The sequence below is a fragment of the Macaca mulatta genome, chromosome X, assembly GCF_049350105.2.
Source record: "Macaca mulatta isolate MMU2019108-1 chromosome X, T2T-MMU8v2.0, whole genome shotgun sequence".
In the NCBI taxonomy this organism is placed as follows: domain Eukaryota; kingdom Metazoa; phylum Chordata; class Mammalia; order Primates; family Cercopithecidae; genus Macaca; species Macaca mulatta.
This window is the reverse complement of record NC_133426.1, coordinates 69,535,800-69,552,396: the sequence shown is the minus strand read 5'-3', so window position 1 is coordinate 69,552,396 and position 16,597 is coordinate 69,535,800. Positions and strand designations below refer to the sequence as shown.

The 16,597-nt window shown below is 42.8% G+C and overlaps 1 long non-coding RNA gene across 1 annotated transcript in view; it reads left to right on the top strand.

Annotated features, from left to right (window-relative positions):
- LOC144338469 (uncharacterized) overlaps positions 1 to 11,495 on the top strand; it is a 75,502-nt gene extending 64,007 nt beyond the window's left edge. Inside the window, exon 3 of the long non-coding RNA XR_013412666.1 lies at positions 10,387 to 11,495. This is a non-coding gene — a long non-coding RNA (uncharacterized LOC144338469). The remainder of the gene's footprint in view (positions 1 to 10,386) is intronic.
- Positions 11,496 to 16,597: the final 5,102 nt, after the last annotated feature.

The window sequence follows — 16,597 nt, the reverse complement described above, 5'->3', positions numbered from 1 at the left end:
GAATAGTTTCAGAAAGGATGGTACCAGCTCCTCCTTGTACCTCTGGTAGAATTCGGCTGTGAATCTGTCAGGTCTTGGACTTTTTTTGTTTGGTAGGCTATTAATTATTGCCTCAATTTCAGAGCCTATTATTGGTCTATTCAGGGATTCAATTTCTTCCTGGTTTAGTCTTGGGAGAGTGTATGTGTCCAGGAATTTACCCATTTCTTCTAGATTTTCTAGTTTATTTGCGTAGAGGTGTTTATAGTATTCTCTGATGGTAGTTTGTATTTCTCTGGGGTCGGTAGTGATATCCCCTTTATCATGTTTTATTGCATCTATTTGATTATTCTCTCTTTTCTTCTTTATTAGTCTTGCTAGTGGTCTATCAATTTTGTTGATCTTTTCAAAAAACCAACTGCTGGATTCCTTGATTTTTTGGAGGGCTTTTTGTGTCTCTATCTCCTTCAGTTCTCCTCTGATTTTAGTTATTTCTTGCCTTCTGCTAGCTTTTGAATGTGTTTGCTCTTGCTTCTCTAGTTCTGTTAATTGTGATGTTAGGGTGTCAATTTTAGATCTTTCCTGCTTTCTCTTGTGGGCATTTAGTGCTATAAATTTCCCTCTACACACTGCTTTAAATGTGTCCCAGAGAATCTGGTATGTTGTATCTTTGTTCTCATTGGTTTCAAAGAACATCTTTATTTCTGCCTTCGTTTCTTTATACCCAGTAGTTGTTCAGGAGCAGGTTATTCAGTTTCCATGTAGTTGAGTGGTTTTCATTGAGTTTCTTAGTCCTGAGTTCTAGTTTGATTGCACTGTGGTCTGAGAGACAGTTTGCTATAATTTCTCTTCTTTTACATTTGCTGAGGAGAGCTTTTCTTCCAACTATGTTGTCAATTTTGGAATAAGTGCGATGTGGTGCTGAGAAGAATGTATATTCTGTTGATTTGGGGTGGAGAGTTCTATAGATGTCTATTAGGTCCACTTGTGCAGAGTTGAGTTCAATTCCTGGATATCCTTGTTAACCTTCTGTCTCATTGATCTGTCTAATGTTGACAGTGGGGTGTTAAAGTCTCCCGTTAATATTGTATGGGTGTCTAAGTCTCTTCATAAGTCTCTAAGGACTTGCTTTATGAATCTGGGTGCTCCTGTATTGGGTGCATATATATTTAGGATAGTTAGCTCTTCCTGATGAATTGATCCCTTTACCATTATGTAATGGCCTTCTCTGTCTCTTTTGATCTTTGATGGTTTAAAGTCTATTTTATCAGAGACTAGTATTGCAACCCCTGCTTTTCTTTGTTCTCCATTTGCTTGGTAGATCTTCCTCCATCCCTCAATTTTGAACCTATGTGTGTCTGTGCATGTGAGATGGGTCTCCTGAATACAGCAAACTGATGGATCTTGACTCTTTATCCTATTTGCCAGTCTGTGTCTTTTAATTGGACCATTAGTCCATTTACATTTATGGTTAATATTGATATGTGTGAACTTGATCCTGTCATTATGATATTAGCTGGTTATTTTGCTCATTGGTTAATGCAGTTTCTTCCTAGCATCAATGGACTTTATGGCATCTTTTTGCAATGTCTGATACCTGTTGTTCCTTTACATGTTTATTGCTTCCTTTAGGATCTGGTGGTGACAAAATCTGTAAGCATTTGCTTGTCTGTGAAGGATTTTATTTCTCCTTCACGTATGAAGCTTAGTTTGGCTGGATATGAAATTCTGTGTTGAAAATTCTTTTCTTTAGGAATGTTGAATATTGGCCCCCACTCTCCTCTGGCTTGGAAAGTTTCTGCCAAGAGATCTACTGTTAGAGTGATGGGCATCCCTTTCCGGGTAACCCGACTTTTCTCTCTGTCTGCCCTTAACAGTGTTTCCTTCATTTCAACTTTGGTGAATCTGACAATTATGTGTCTTGGAGTTGCTCTTCTCGAGGAGTATCTTTGTGGTGTTCTCTGTATTTCCTGAATTTGAATGTTGGCCTGCCTTGCTAGGTTGGGGAAGTTCTCCTGGATGATATCCTGCAGAGTGTTTTCTAACTTGGTTCCATTTTCCCCGTCACTTTCAGGCACACCAATCAGACATAGATTTGGTCTTTTTATATAATCCTGTATTTCTTGGAGGCTTTGTTCATTTCTTTTTGCTTTTTTCTCTCTACATTTCTCTTCATGTTTCATTTTATTCATTTGATCTTCAATCACTGATCATCTTTCTTCGATTTGATCAAGTCAGTTACCGAAGCTTCTGCATTTGTCATGTACTTCTCGTGTCATGGTTTTCATCTCTATCAGTTCTTTTAAGGTCTTCTCTGCATTGATTATTCTAGTTGTCCATTCATCCATTCTTTTTTCAAGGTTTTTAGTTTCTTTGCAGTGGTTACGTAGTTCCTCCTTTAGCTCTGAGAAGTTAGATCAACTGAAGCAGTCTTCTCTCAACTCATCAAAGTCATTCTCCATCCAGCTTTGTTCCATTGCTGGCGATGAGCTGCGTGTCTTTGGAGGGGGAGATGCACTCTTATTTTTTGAATTTCCAGGTTTCTGCACTGCTTTTTCCCCATCTTTGTGGTTTTATCTGCCTTTGGTCTTTGATGATGGTGACCTACTGATGGGGTTTTGGTGTGGGTGTCTTTTCTATTTGTTAGTTTTCCTTCTAACAGTCAGGACCCTCAGCTGCAGGTTTGTTGGAGTTTTCTTGAGGTCCACTCCAGATACTGTTTTCTTGGGTATCAGCAGTGGAGACTGCAGAAGATAGAATATTGCTGAACAGCGAGTGTTGCTGTCTGATTCTTGCTCTGGAAGCTTCGTCTCAGGGTATACCCAGCCATGTGAGGTGTGATGTGTCGGTCTGCATGTAGTCAGGGATGTCTGTCTGTTTGGCTACTCAGGGGTCAGAGCCCCACTTGAGCAGGCAGTCTGTCCGTTCTCAGATCTCAGCTTCCATGCTGGGAGAACCACTGCTCTCTTCAAAGTTGTCAGACAGGGACTTTTACATCTGCAGAGGTTTCTTCTGCTTTTTGTTTAGCTATGCCCTATCCCCAGTGGTGGAGTCTACAGAGGCAAGGAGGCCTCCTTGAGATGTGGTGAGCTCCACCCAATTTGAGCTTCCTGGTGCCTTTGTTTATCTACTTAAGCCTCAGCAATGGCAGGGGCCCCCCCCAGCCTTACTGCCACCTTGCAGTTAGATCTCTGACTGCTGTGCTGGTAATGAGGGAGGCTCCGTGGGCGTGGGACCCTCTGAGCCAGGTGTGGGATATAATCTCCTGGTGTACTGTTTGCGAAGACTCTTGGTAAAGCACAGTATTAGGGTGGTAGTTACCCGATTTTCCAAGTGTTGTTTGTCTCAATTTCCGTTGGCTAGGAAAAGGAATTCCTTTTTCCCCTTGCGCTTCCCAGGTGAGGAGATGCCTCGCCCTGCTTCAGCTCTCGCTGGTCGGACTGCACCCGAAGACCAGCAACTGTCAGACATGGCCCAGTGAGATGAACCCCGTACCTCTGTTGAAAATACAGAAATCACCCATCTTCTGTGTCGCTCACGCTGGGAGCTGGAGGCTGGAGCTGTTCCTATTTGGCCATCTTGGGCACCACCCCCGAGATGGCTTGATTTCTATTTTTATTGTACCTTGTCTGAGATTGTGCTTGGTATGATTTCAGTTTTTTTTTTTTTTTAATGTATTGAGACTTGCTCTGTGACCAAGCATGTGATTGATCTTAGAATATGTTCTGTGAGCAGATGAAAAGGATGTATATTCTGTGTTTGTTGGGTGGAGTGTTCTGCAGATGTCTATTAGGTCCAATGAGTCATGTGTGAAGCTTAAATCTAGAGTTCTTTGTTAGTTTTATACCTTGATGACCTCTGTCTTATGCTGTCAGTGCAGTGTTGATTTCTTCCACTATTGCTGTGTGGTTTTCTAAGTATTTTTGTAGACCAAAAAGAACTTGCTTTGTAAATCTCAGTTCTCAAATGTTGGGTGAATATATATTTAGGACAGATAAGTCTTCCTGTTGGATTGTACCCCTTAACATTATGCATTTCCTTCTTTGCTTTATTTTTTATTGTTTTAAAATATGTTTATCTGATACAATAATAGTAACTCCTTTTTTTTTTTTTCACGGTCCATCTTCTTCACCCTTTTCTTTTTTTTTTTTCAGTCTTGTTGTGTCATTACACATGAGATTGGGCTCTTGAAACTAAGAGATGGTTGCATCCTGTCTTTTATCCAGCTCACCACTCTACATCTTTTAAGTGGGGTATTTAGCCATTTATTATTCTGGGTTAGTACTGGTTTGTGAGATTTTGATCCTATCATTGTGTTAGCTGGTTGTTATGTAGACTTGATTGTATGGTTGCTTCATAATGTTTGCTTTATGTGCTTAAGTGTGTTTTTGTGGTAGCAGATGTCATTCCTTTGATTCCATGTTTAACACTCCTTAAGTGACTCTCATCATCCTCACTGCTCATTATGTGTTGATTATAATGCAGTAGCATGCTAAAAGACACTCCCACCAGTGCCATGACAGTTTACAAATGTCATGGCAATGTTATGAAGTTAGCCTATATTCTCTAAAAAGAGGAGAAACCCTCAGTTCCAGGAATTGTCCACCTCTTTCCCTGAAAACTCATGAGTAATCCACCCCCTGTTTAGCATATAATCAAGAAATAACTGTAAGTATACTTAGTTGAGCAACCCATGCTGCTGCTCTGCCTATGGAGTAGCCATTCTTTATTCCTTTACTTTCTTAATAAATTTGCTTTCACTTTATGGATTCACCTTGAAGTCTTTCTTGCCTGAGATCCAAGAACCCTCTCTTGGGGTCTGGATCGAGACCCCTTTTGGTAACAGATAGGCTCTTACTCAGCTGCATGGCTCCTTTGTATTTCATAGTGTTTTCAGCTCTGGTATTTGGTGCAGTGGTGGGAGAGGTAACCTCCTCTCCGGGCACACTACTGGGCTTTGAGAGTGCACCCTCCAATCACTGGCACTGAGACCATGTTTCTTTTGTTAGATATTCCAGGCTGTGGGGATCCCTCAAGCAGAGTCCACAGCATGGTTATAGGCCCCACCTCTTCTGGGCTGCCCTTATGGAAGAAGGCAAGCCCCACTCCTATGGCAGCCCATGAGTCCATGCAACTCACTCCTATCCATGATCTGACATTGTGGGCTCCTCTTTTCACTTGAGTACCAAAGACATATTTCAGCTCCACACTCCCAAGCTGGGAACTGCAGCCCTTGGGTGAGCTCAGGCGTTTTTGTTGCCTCCCCAGCTTGGGGCAACTGTGGTGGGGTCTATGGTGGTGGCACTGGCAGAGTGCCTGTCAGGTGACTTGAGTGGGGGTGGCTCCATCCCAGAGAAATCCAGAGCCACAGCTGATTGGAGTAATTACCCAGGGAGGGGAAAGCTGTGTTCTGGCCCCAAGCTGGGGGGCCCTGCCTGGTGAAGAGCAGAGGGGAAAGGGGCTCCTGGGAAAGACAGTCTCACCTCCTCTCCTTAGAGCCATGTACTGAAGGTGCAAGCAAAACAATCAGACTCTTTGTTATGCCCCCAGCCCAAGGGCAGCAAGGGCAAGGTGTCATGGCAGAGGAGCTGTCAGTTGACTCTGGGAACTCCACCCCAAAGAACTACAGACCCTGCTGCAGGATCTGTGATGATCAGCTGAAGGTGGGGTGGCTGTGCTGCAAACTCAAGCCAGAGAGCCCTGCCTGGAGAAGAGCAGGGGAGTCAGGAGTTTCCACAGAAGAGAGTCTGGACTCCTCTGCATAGGGTAACTGTAGCATGCAGTAAGCACATGAAAGCAATTAAGATGTTCATTCCTTTTGTAGCCTAGGGGAAGCAAGGGTGGTTACCGCAGCAACTGCAATGGCCAAGGGCTTGTCTGTTACCTCTGGGAGTTCCCTCTCAGAGAAATGTAGAACTACAACTGGCTAAAGTAGTGGAGTGGTGATGGGATGGCTTCACTGGTACCATAGGCCAGTGGGCTTTGCCTCCTGGTGTAGCAGAGGTAAGACCTTAAGCCTGTCTGCTTCTCAGCACTATGGTTGCAGCCCTTATTCTGGGGTGCATGAGAGATTCTGGCCTACCTTTTTGGCCAGCTATGACAGCTGGTGCCATGCTTCTCAGGGATCCAAGGACTGTGAAACTCAATGTGTTCTTGAGTGGTGGCTCTTCCCAGACTTCAGGCAGTTGACTGTGCCATTCTGGAGGTAGGCATGCGGGCATGGGGTGTAGGGGAATGGGCAGGGTTTGAGAGTTCTTCTGTGCCCAGGATTGCAAAGGTCCATGGCAGAAATGTGGGTCTCCAGGGGCTCTTAGTCACTCACCCTTTCCCCGTGGTAGGTAGCCTCCCCTGGCTCTGTGCCAAACTTTTGTAGGCAGCTGTCTTGCCTTGCTCTTCGCTGTTCTCTGAGGGCAACCAGTGCTTCCATCATGAATCCCAGCTTGGCCTTCTGGACTAACAGCTAGTGTTTACTTGCGACTTTGTCTCCTCTCCCTGAGAGCAGTGCACACTAGCTGCTTCTAATCAGTCATCTTGGTGCTTCTGTTTTTTCTCTTCTAATATAGGCACTGAAATTGCTTTACTTGTATTCCAGTAATTTTTATATGTGAGCAATGACTATCTAGTCCAGTGGCATGAGGGAAACAGAATTTACCAAGACAGTATATATCTGGAAGCAGGAAGAAAGACACAGTTATAGCTTATTTGCTTTATGTCTTTGCCTTCACCTGCTCCTGCCAGCCTGACTCATTTTTCCTAATTAGGATGCCACATTTCCTCCCTGACAGAGCAACAATGACAAACTTTTGGCATGTGGGTATAGGTCTTATCTTCCAACTGCTTCCTGACGACCAGGGGTATAGAGTTGTCCCTACCAAGGATTGTAACATTACATGGGCCTAAATTCTTGGGTTGGGAGTTAAATTTGGCAGAGTTGTTGTGAGACAAATGGGGAACAGCATTTGCAGCCTAAAATTTTATCCTGCTGCATCCAAAGGAGAGCCATGGAGTTTTTTAGTGGCCAATATCCTCACTACAGTAATATCTTGGTTTGAATGTGTTGTATTCTAGGAGACACAAATTTGAGTAGTAAATTCAGGATGCAAGGGATGAAAAGAAGGAATAATAAAATGTCTGTTTGTGACCCCAGGAATAAGAGCAACCAGGAGAACGATCTCCAAGTAGATGCCCATTAATACCATCCTTGTGACACTTTTTTCTCAATTTCAGCCTCTAGCTCCCTGAGGTTTTTGACATGAGCCCACAATATTTCTGACAGATTAACAAAAATGCACATTCTTCTTCAAATGCTACACATATGTCCTCTTGGGCTGCCATAAGCGGATTTAGGCCACAGCAATTTTGGAGAACAATTGGTGCTAGGGAGTTGACCTGAACTTCCAAGGTGTCAGAGATGCATTTGAGCTCGGTGGCAAGTTCGATTGAGAGGATATGGTAAGTATGTGCTGTGAGGCTCATACCTTTTATTCTTATACCTAATCCAGTGACAATCCCTGTGCCAGGGAGTAAGGGAATTAGATGGATTGGCCATTTTGCCCTGCTAGAACTGTAAAGCATGATTGGGAAGGACTAATTGGAAGGAGCAATTTGGGTGTCTGGGGCCAAGTAAACTAGCGTATGTGTTCCAGTCCATTTGGCTGGAAGACAAACATAGGCATTGGTTCGGCAAAGGAAGAAAGGTCCCTCAGATTTAAAGCAAGATAATAGAGTTACAGTGAAGAAATGGAGTGTGTTTCGGCCTTCTGACCTGAAGAAGTATTAAGTAGCTAGCATAGTAATTGTAAGAGACTGTAAGGTGTAGATGTTACAATTTGCATTTGGGTGGGTTTTGTTTTCCCTAAACAAATGAATGTGTTGTATGGCTGGAAACATCTGAGATTTAGGGTTGCTAAGTGTGAGAATTTGTAGGTAATTGTTAGGGGAATTTGCAACCTTTCAATTTTGCCATTGAGTTAGGTGAGAACAAATGTCTGGAGATGGATGATCTGTACAGAAATGAGAGTTTATATTTTGGAGATTTGGGGCATTGGGATCCACTGGGCCTTATATTCTAACTGGTACCATATTATGTTTTTCCCTTGATATGTATTTTCTGTTGGTGTGATTTATAGTTATGGTGTAATTGCAAAGGAGCTTAGAAATGTCAGCCATGGGGTTGGAGTAATGTTTGTTGTCTGTTGCTTTAAGGCAAATAGCTTGATGTTTAAGTTGTGCTTGTTTAAAAAGGGGGGCTACAACAGGATGTTTGAGTCTACAGTTGTCTCTTGGGTTGGAGGACCAGTCCTTTGAGGGGGTTGTTATTTTTAGCTTGGTTGTGTCATGTATCAGCTTAAATAGGCAGAGAATGCAGCTACCATTCCACATGTATGTTTTTGGGGCTCCATGGAAGTTGGGGGAACAGGAATTTGGAGTGCAAGATGGTGTTAAAATGGATCTAATACTGAGTATAAATAAAAAAAATGAAGCGTACGATTTGGGGGCTAAGGGTAAGCAAAGCCAACAATCTTTTGTACACAGAGAATGTTGTTTCTTTAATAGCTTATGGGCCCTTGCAAACAAGGTGTAATCCAGGAAGCTTGGCAAAGTAAAGTTCATTGTAAGTGTTAACACTAAGTGTAGAGATATCCAAGTAATGAGGATGAAGCCTGACAAGTTAAAAGCGACAAAATATAGTGAAGTCAGGGACACAGGAAAGGAGAAGGGCTATAAAGTGTATAAGAAAAATAGTTAGAAAAACACTTTAGTACCACAGCACATCATCATTGTGGTGTAGTGTATATGACATTACTAGAATAAATATAAAGAAATTTCATCTGGGTGGTAATCTAGAAGTCCTCCTGCAAATAGCAATCATATACTACCTCCCTTGTAAAAGCATTAATATTAAGAGGGTAAAGCTGCTTAAGTTAGGGAGTTGAATAATTGCTTAGAGCCTGTAGTAGAATTCAATAAAAAGAGTAATCTCTAACAATAGTTATCTCTAACAATGTCTCTAAAAGAGACATTGGGCTAATTTCCATCAACCTTAAGGGAAGGTCAAAAATTCGAGGTTGCTGCAGTGACCAGGCAAGGGTATGATGATGGGGTTATTAGAATACTTATTCTTTTTTTTTTTTTTTTTTTTTTTTGAGACGGAGTCTTGCTCTGTCGCCCAGGCTGGAGTGCAGTGGCCGGATCTCAGCTCACTGCAAGCTCCGCCTCCCTGGTTTATGCCATTCTCCTGCCTCAGCCTCCCGAGTAGCTGGGACTACAGGCGCCCGCCACCTCGCCCGGCTAGTTTTTTGTAGTTTTAGTAGAGACGGGGCTTCACTGTGTTCGCCAGGATGGTCTCGATCTCCTGACTTCGTGATCCACCCGTCTCGGCCTCCCAAAGAATACTTATTCTTGAAAATGAAGTTTAATGGCAAAGGAGACTGCTATTCCATCCAGACAGAAGAAGACAGTTAAAGCACAGAACAATGAAAACAATGACCACGATGCAGCCCACAGATTCAATTAAGAAGCCGGGGAAAAAACGAGGTTCATTGATTTTCAGGAAAATAAAGGGAGTAAGAAAAAGAAACTCCTGGCCTTCCACAGTGGTACATGCCTATAATCCTAGCACTCTGGGAGGCTGAGGTGGGCGGGTCATCTGAAGTCAGGAGTTTAAGACCAGCCTGGCCAACATGGCGAAACCTCGTCTCTATTAAAAATACAAAAATTATCTGGGCATGATGGTGTGTACCTGTAATCCCAGCTACTCAGGAGGCTGAGGGAGGAGAATCACTTGAACCAGGGAAGCAGAGGTTGCAGTGAGCTGAGATCGTGCCATTGCACTCCAGCCTGGGCGACAAGAGCAAGACTCCATCTCAAATAAAAAAGAGAAAGAAAGAAACTCCTTTAAGGTGGAGTTGAGAATTAGGGTAAATATCGCCTCAGTCCGAATTAACTCACAGCTGCGTGTAATGGAGGGCTCTTCATTTGGTGCCTGAGCAGCTTTGACCCCTGGAGTGATGAATCCATGGGAACCTTGGAGCTTTACACCTGTAGGAATAGTAAGAAGAACTTGATATCACCCAGTTCAGACAGGTTCTCACAGCCTTTTGACCTGCAGGAGAGTTTAAAGACACACCGAGACTCCAGGTGTGAATTTAGAGTGTATGTTCCCTGAAAAGGAGGGATCAGGTTTGGGACTGTGGAGATTTTAGTAATGGCTAATGGCTTTAATGGACTAAGAATTATAACATATTGTTTTAGGTCTAACATTTAAGTCTCTAATCCATCTTGAATTAATTCTCATATAAGGAGTAAGAAAAGGATCCAGTTTCAGCTTTCTACTTGTGGCTAGCCAATTTTCCCAGCACCATTTATTAAATAGGGAATCCTTTCCCCATTTCTTGTTTTTGTCAGGTTTGTCTTCAGGACATAGGCATGGGCAAGGACTTCATGTCTAAAACACCAAAAGCAACGGCAACAAAAGCCAAAATTGACAAATGGGATCCAATTAGACTAAAGAGCTTCTGCACAGCCAAAGAAACTACCATCAGAGTGAACAGGCAACCTACAGAATGGGAGAAAATTTTTGCAATCTACTCATCTGACAAAGGGCTAATATCCAGAACCTACAAAGAACTCAATCAAATTTACAAGAAACAAACAAACAACCCCATCAAAAAGTGGGCAAAGGATATGAACAGACACTTCTCAAAAGAAGACATTGATACAGCCAACAGACACATGAAAAAATGCTCATCATCACTCACCATCAGAAAAATGCAAATCAAAACCACAATGAGATACCATCTCGCACCAGTTAGAATGGCAATCATTAAAAAATCAGGAAAAAACAGGTGCTGGAGAGGATGTGGAGAAACAGGAATACTTTTACACTGCTGGTGGGACTGTAAACTAGTTCAACCATTGTGGAAAACAGTGTGGCGATTCCTCAAGGATCTAGAACTATAAATACCATTTGACCCAGCCATCCCATTACTGAGGATATACCCAAAGGATTATAAGTCATGCTGCTATAAAGACACATGCACACATATGTTCATTGTGGCACTATTCACAATAGCAAAAACTTGGAATCAACCCAAATGTCCTTCAGTGACAGAGTGGATTAAGTAAATGTGGCACATATACACCATGGAATACTATTCAGCCATAAAAAAGGACGAGTTCGTGTCCTTTGTAGGGACCTGGATGCAGCTGGAAACTAGCATTCTCAGCAAACTATCCCAAGAACAGAAAACCAAACACCGCATGTTCTCACTCATAGGTGGGAATTGAACAATGAGATCACTTGGACACAGGAAGGGGAACATCACACACCGAGTCCTATTGTGGCAAGGGTGGGGGAGGGATAGCATTAGGAGATATACTTAATGTAAATGACGAGTTAATGGGTGCAGCACACCAACCTGGCACATGTATATATATGTAACAAACCTGCACGTTGTGCACATGTACCTTAGAACTTAAAGTATAATAATAATAATAAAAAGAATTATAACATATTGTGTGGAATAATGATTTTCTGGATATAACAGGAGGTCTGTTTTTAAGAGCAGTCTTCCATAAAGAACTGCAAATGGGCTGAGATGGGTTTCTGATTTTGGGGTGATAAAGGACCTTAAGAGGGCAATAGGGAGCAGAGCTGGCCATGACTGTTGGGTTTATTAGTTTTGTAAGATGCCTTTTTATGATTTGATTGGTACTTTTACCTTTCCAGAGGATTATGGATGTCAGGCTGCATGCAACTAGTATTTGATTTGAAGGGCCTTAACAACTTCTTGGGTTATTTGAGAAATGAAAGCAGCACTATTGTCTGACTGCAGTGAGTGAGAGGGCCCAAAATGAGGAATAATGTGGTTCAAAAGGGCCGTGGGGACTTCTGATGCCATGCCTGTTAGGTTTTGATGGGAAAGGCTTCTATCCACCCCATAAAGGTGTCTACAAAGATTATCAAGTATTTAAGTCCCTTGCATGGAGGCATGTGTGTAAAATCTAGCTGCCAGACTTCTCCTGGTAGGATCCCTAATCTTTGAATGAGTTGAAGGAGAGGAGGAGGTTTGTGGGCCCCTTCAGGATTGGTTTGGCAGCAGGTGGGGCAAGCCTGTGAGATGGCTCTTAAAGTTTAGGTTATTCCTTTACCGATAAACAGTGACTCTATTAAGTCTTGGAGGGCTTAGCCCATAAATGAGTTGAATGGTGTAAGCTGCTTAAAAATTTTCATTGTGAGGCTCCTTGGAGCAAAAGTTTGCCATTAGGGCTTTTTAGCCAGCCCTCCAAGGTATGGGAGAAGCCTTTCTCTAGAGCCCTTTGTATTTCTTCCTGCATATGCAGTGGAGACAGCTGAGTTAGGTTAGCAACTAAAACTGCCTAAAGAGGCAGCTCAGTAGTCACTCTTGCTTATCAGCCTGATTGTTCACAATAGAGATTTTATCATTGCTTCTCTAATGGGCTTTGCAGTGAATGATAGCTGCCTGTGCAGGAAGCAAAATTACCTCTAACGGTTCCATGATTTCAGGAGCATATCTAACTGGAATATTTTGGGCTGTTAAGAGTCGCCTTTCTTGCCAAATGGCTGCATGGGTATGTACTACATGAAAGACATAGGTCAGTCTGTGTAAATATTAAGTTTCATGCATGCTCCTAATTGCAAGGCTCAGGTAAGGGCAATAAGTTCTGCCTTCTGGGCTGAGGTGGTGTCACAGGGTAGGGACCCAAATTCTGTAAGCTCAGTAAGACTAACAATAGCATACCTTGATAACTGGGTACCTTCTAACATGAAACTATTGCTGTCTATGAACCAAGTGGCCTCCCAGTTGGTAAGGGGGATATCTTGGAGGTCCAGTCAGGAGCTACAAATTAAATCAATACTTTTTTTTTTTTTTTTTTTTTGTCTGAGACAGGGTCTTGCTCTGTCTCCCAGACTGGAGTGCAGTGGTGCAATTTCAGCTCACCGCAACCTCCGCTTCCTGGATTCAAGTGATTAGCTGGGACTAATCCTCCCGAGTAGCTGGGACTACAGATGTGCCACCATGCAAGCTAGTTTTTATATTTTTAGTAGACATGGGGTTTCACCATGTTGGCCAGGCTGGTCTCCAACTCCTGACCTCAGTTGATCCACCTGCCTAGGCCTTCCTAAGTGCTGGGATTACAGGTGTGAGCCACTGCAACCAGCCTTAAATCAATAGTTTCTAAGCAGGAGTGTTTAAGTGATCCTTCCACATTTGGATATGGTAACAGGATGGCATGATTAAGAACTTCACACTGCTTAAAGTTTAATTGTGGTGTTTGTAGAAAGAGTGTTTGATATCTGCATATTTGATTTGTGACCCAGTGAAAGGCCTTTGAGTTTAAAGTATCCACCATTTGGAGTGGGGTATACACTGTTATTCCTTGGCCTCAGCTTGGAGGCCTCCTCAACCAATCAGGCCACAGAGGCTAGTGCCAGGGAAATGGAGTCCAGCCCTGTGTCAACAAATTGAGGTTCTTTGATAAGTAAGCTACTGGTCATTTGGAAGGCCCCAATGGCTGGATTAAGTCTCCAAGGGTAATACCCCTTCTTTCAGGTACAAATAAATAGAAAGTTTTTCTAAGCTATGGTAAGGTCAAAGGTGGGGCAGTTGTAAAAGCTTGTTTAATGGGTTTTATGGTTTTGTTCATTTCAGAGCTCCAGTAAAGGGTTCTTCCTCTGGTCCCCATAGTGTCTCACAAAGAGGGTTTTGCTATGAGTCCAAATTGGGGGGTCCAAATATGACAGAAACTTGGCATTTCCAAGAAGGAGTGCAACTGTTGTTTAGTTGCTAGTGTGCCCATGTTTAAGATGAGGCTTTTGCAGTGATCAGAGAGACTTTTAAACCCTGGGGTTAGTGTAAGTGTCAGAAATTGCACTTCCTGAGAGGAAATTTGAGTTTTAGAAGGAAAAACCTCATAACCACAGGAAGATAACCTCTAAAGAGTTTTCATAGTAGTTAGATATTCTAGGATGAATAGTATTTAATACCTTCAGTTGGACTGCAGATAGGCAGGTCATCAACATATTGGAGCAGGGTGCTATTAGGGGATAGTTGAAGGGTGAACAGATCTTTGGCAAGAGCCTGTCCAAATGGTTGTGAGCTATCTCTGAATCCTCAGGGGAGGCCTGTCCAGGTTAATTGTTGGGAAGTATGAGTGGAAGGATCTCACCATTCAAAGGCAAATAAAAATTTTGAATCTTAATGTACTGGAATGCAAAAGAAGGCATCCTTTAAGTCTAATACTGTGAACCAAAACTGCCAGAAGGAATTTGTCCTAACAGGATGTAAGGGTTCAAAACAATGGGGTGTATAGGAACTACTGGATCATTGATGGCTCTCGGGTCTTGTATCATTCTAGAGGTGCCTTCTGGCTTTTGACAGCTACAGTGGGTGTGTTACATGGGGAATTACAAGAGTGAAATAACCCTGTGACCAGAAATTTTTCTATTAAGGACTGTAAGCCTAATTGAGTTGCAGGATTTAGAGGGTATTGAGATTTCCTAGGGAAAGAATTGAAGTGCTTAAGGATGATCTTTATAGGTCTGCATGCAAATAACATTCTGGAGTGGATGAGTTTCATACTTCAGGGGGATCTTGTTGTAAAATGAAAGGTTGTATGGTATTGGAGCCCTTAGTATTAAATGGTAATAATGCCAGTATTGAGCAGGCCTGGTTGGAAAACTGACGCTAGTTTGAAGTTTTGCCATTATATGCCTCCCAAGAAAAGGGATGGAACAAGTGGTCAAGACCAAAAATAAGTGGGTGAAAACATTTTTTTCCCTAGTTGCATACCAAAGATGGGGTAAAATAACTCTGTTTCAGTTGGCCCTCCTTGCCTGTGAGGAGGATTGAGGGCCAAAAGGTAGGTCCAGAGAATTCAATTAGGGCAGTGTAACTAGCTCCTGTGTCAATAAAAAAAAATCTCAATTTTATATCCGGCCACACACAAGGTTACCTGAGATTCAGCAGTAGTGATGGAAAATACAGGAGCCTGGATGGCCTCTGGGAAAGTGAGGAAATGGCCCCTCTTGGGGCTTTTTCTTCTCTTTTAAGGTCTTCTCAGCTTTTTCATAATTGAGGAACAAAGTTAAGGGCATTTGCCTTTGCTTTCCTCCCAAGTCGGCCCATAATTGAGACTTGTTTGAGGATGACTACCTATCATAAGGGAGCGAGGAGCATTCCAGTTTCCAGTGTCCCGGTTGCTTGCAGTATTGGCAAAGGCCAGGTGGTGGCGGTAGAAAACCAGGTGACACTCATGGAGGGTTTTGGCCATTTCTGTCAACATGCCAAGGCTGGTTATAGCTATAACAGAGAATGGGACTTTTATTGGTCAATGGGTGACGTCCTGATGCTTGGTCTGTGGTCCGTGGTTTGGGCAGGCAGGTAGCAAAGACAACAGCCATATAATGAGCTTGCTGCCTGTCTCTTTCTCTTTCCTTCCTATCCTGTCAGTTATTGAGGCTTCCTCCCAGTTATTAAAGAATTTAAAGGCCATCTATAGCAAAGTAAGGAAAGGGGTCTGTGGCCTTTGAACTAGTTTTTAAAGCTTATGCCTAACGTCTGGAGAGGCCTAATAAAATGCACAGCCAGAATAGTGAGGCCCTCTTGGCTCTAGAGATCCATATTAGTGCATTTTCTCATAGCTTCAGCTACCCTAGAATGGAATAGGGCTGGGTTTTCATTTGGCCCCTGTGTAACTTCTCTTAATTTAGCATAATTTACAGGTTTAATGACAGGCTTTTTCATCCCCTCAATCAAGCAAGTGATCATGTAATTGTGGTGGACTCTATCAGGGTCTCCTTCTTGACAGCCCCCATCTAAGATCACTATCATGAACAGCTGTTCTTCTTGGGTTCTGAGTTCTGTTCTTCCTGAGTTCCAAATGTTCCAGGCGTGGAATTCTTCTGCCCATCAGTGGGCTAGAGACCAAATGTGGGTCTTTTCCTTATGAGTGCAACAGGTGGTAAAGATAACCTAAATGTTTTGCCAATTGAGATAAAAGGAAACTGCCCTTTGAATTTCTTCATAAAATGGGAGGGGTACTAACTAAAAGAGCCAAGATTTGCCTCTATTTCAGACAAATCAGATGTAGGGAATGGGACATGGGCCCTGATGATTCCTATACCCCCATTTGGCCACTTCCCAGAGTTGCAAAACTTTATCTGATGATGGGAGAGAATCAGAGGTGACTCTTGATCTGGTAAGGGGAGGAGAAGTGGTTCTGGGTATAGAGGAGGTAAAGAGGGAGAGACAGAAGGTGTAGCTGAGGAAGGAGGTGTTGAAGGGGAAGATGTGTAGTCAGGGGAAATGAATGGAGTGACCAAAGTAGGGAAGTTTGGAACATGAGAGTGTAAAAGAGGGGTCATCCAAAATGTCTGAGGAATCTAAGGGACTTAAGAATTTTGCCAGTCTCATTCTACAATTGTCTCTAAAGTCTAGGTTTTTTTTTTTTTTTAATAGAAACATAAACTTGAACATAGGGCACCTCAGACCATTTGGAAGAGTTATGGCAAAAGAGACCAAGCTGTAAAAGAATATTGGAGTCTAGGCTTCCATTCTGGGTCCAGTTCAATTTCTGTGGGAGGTGGTAAGGA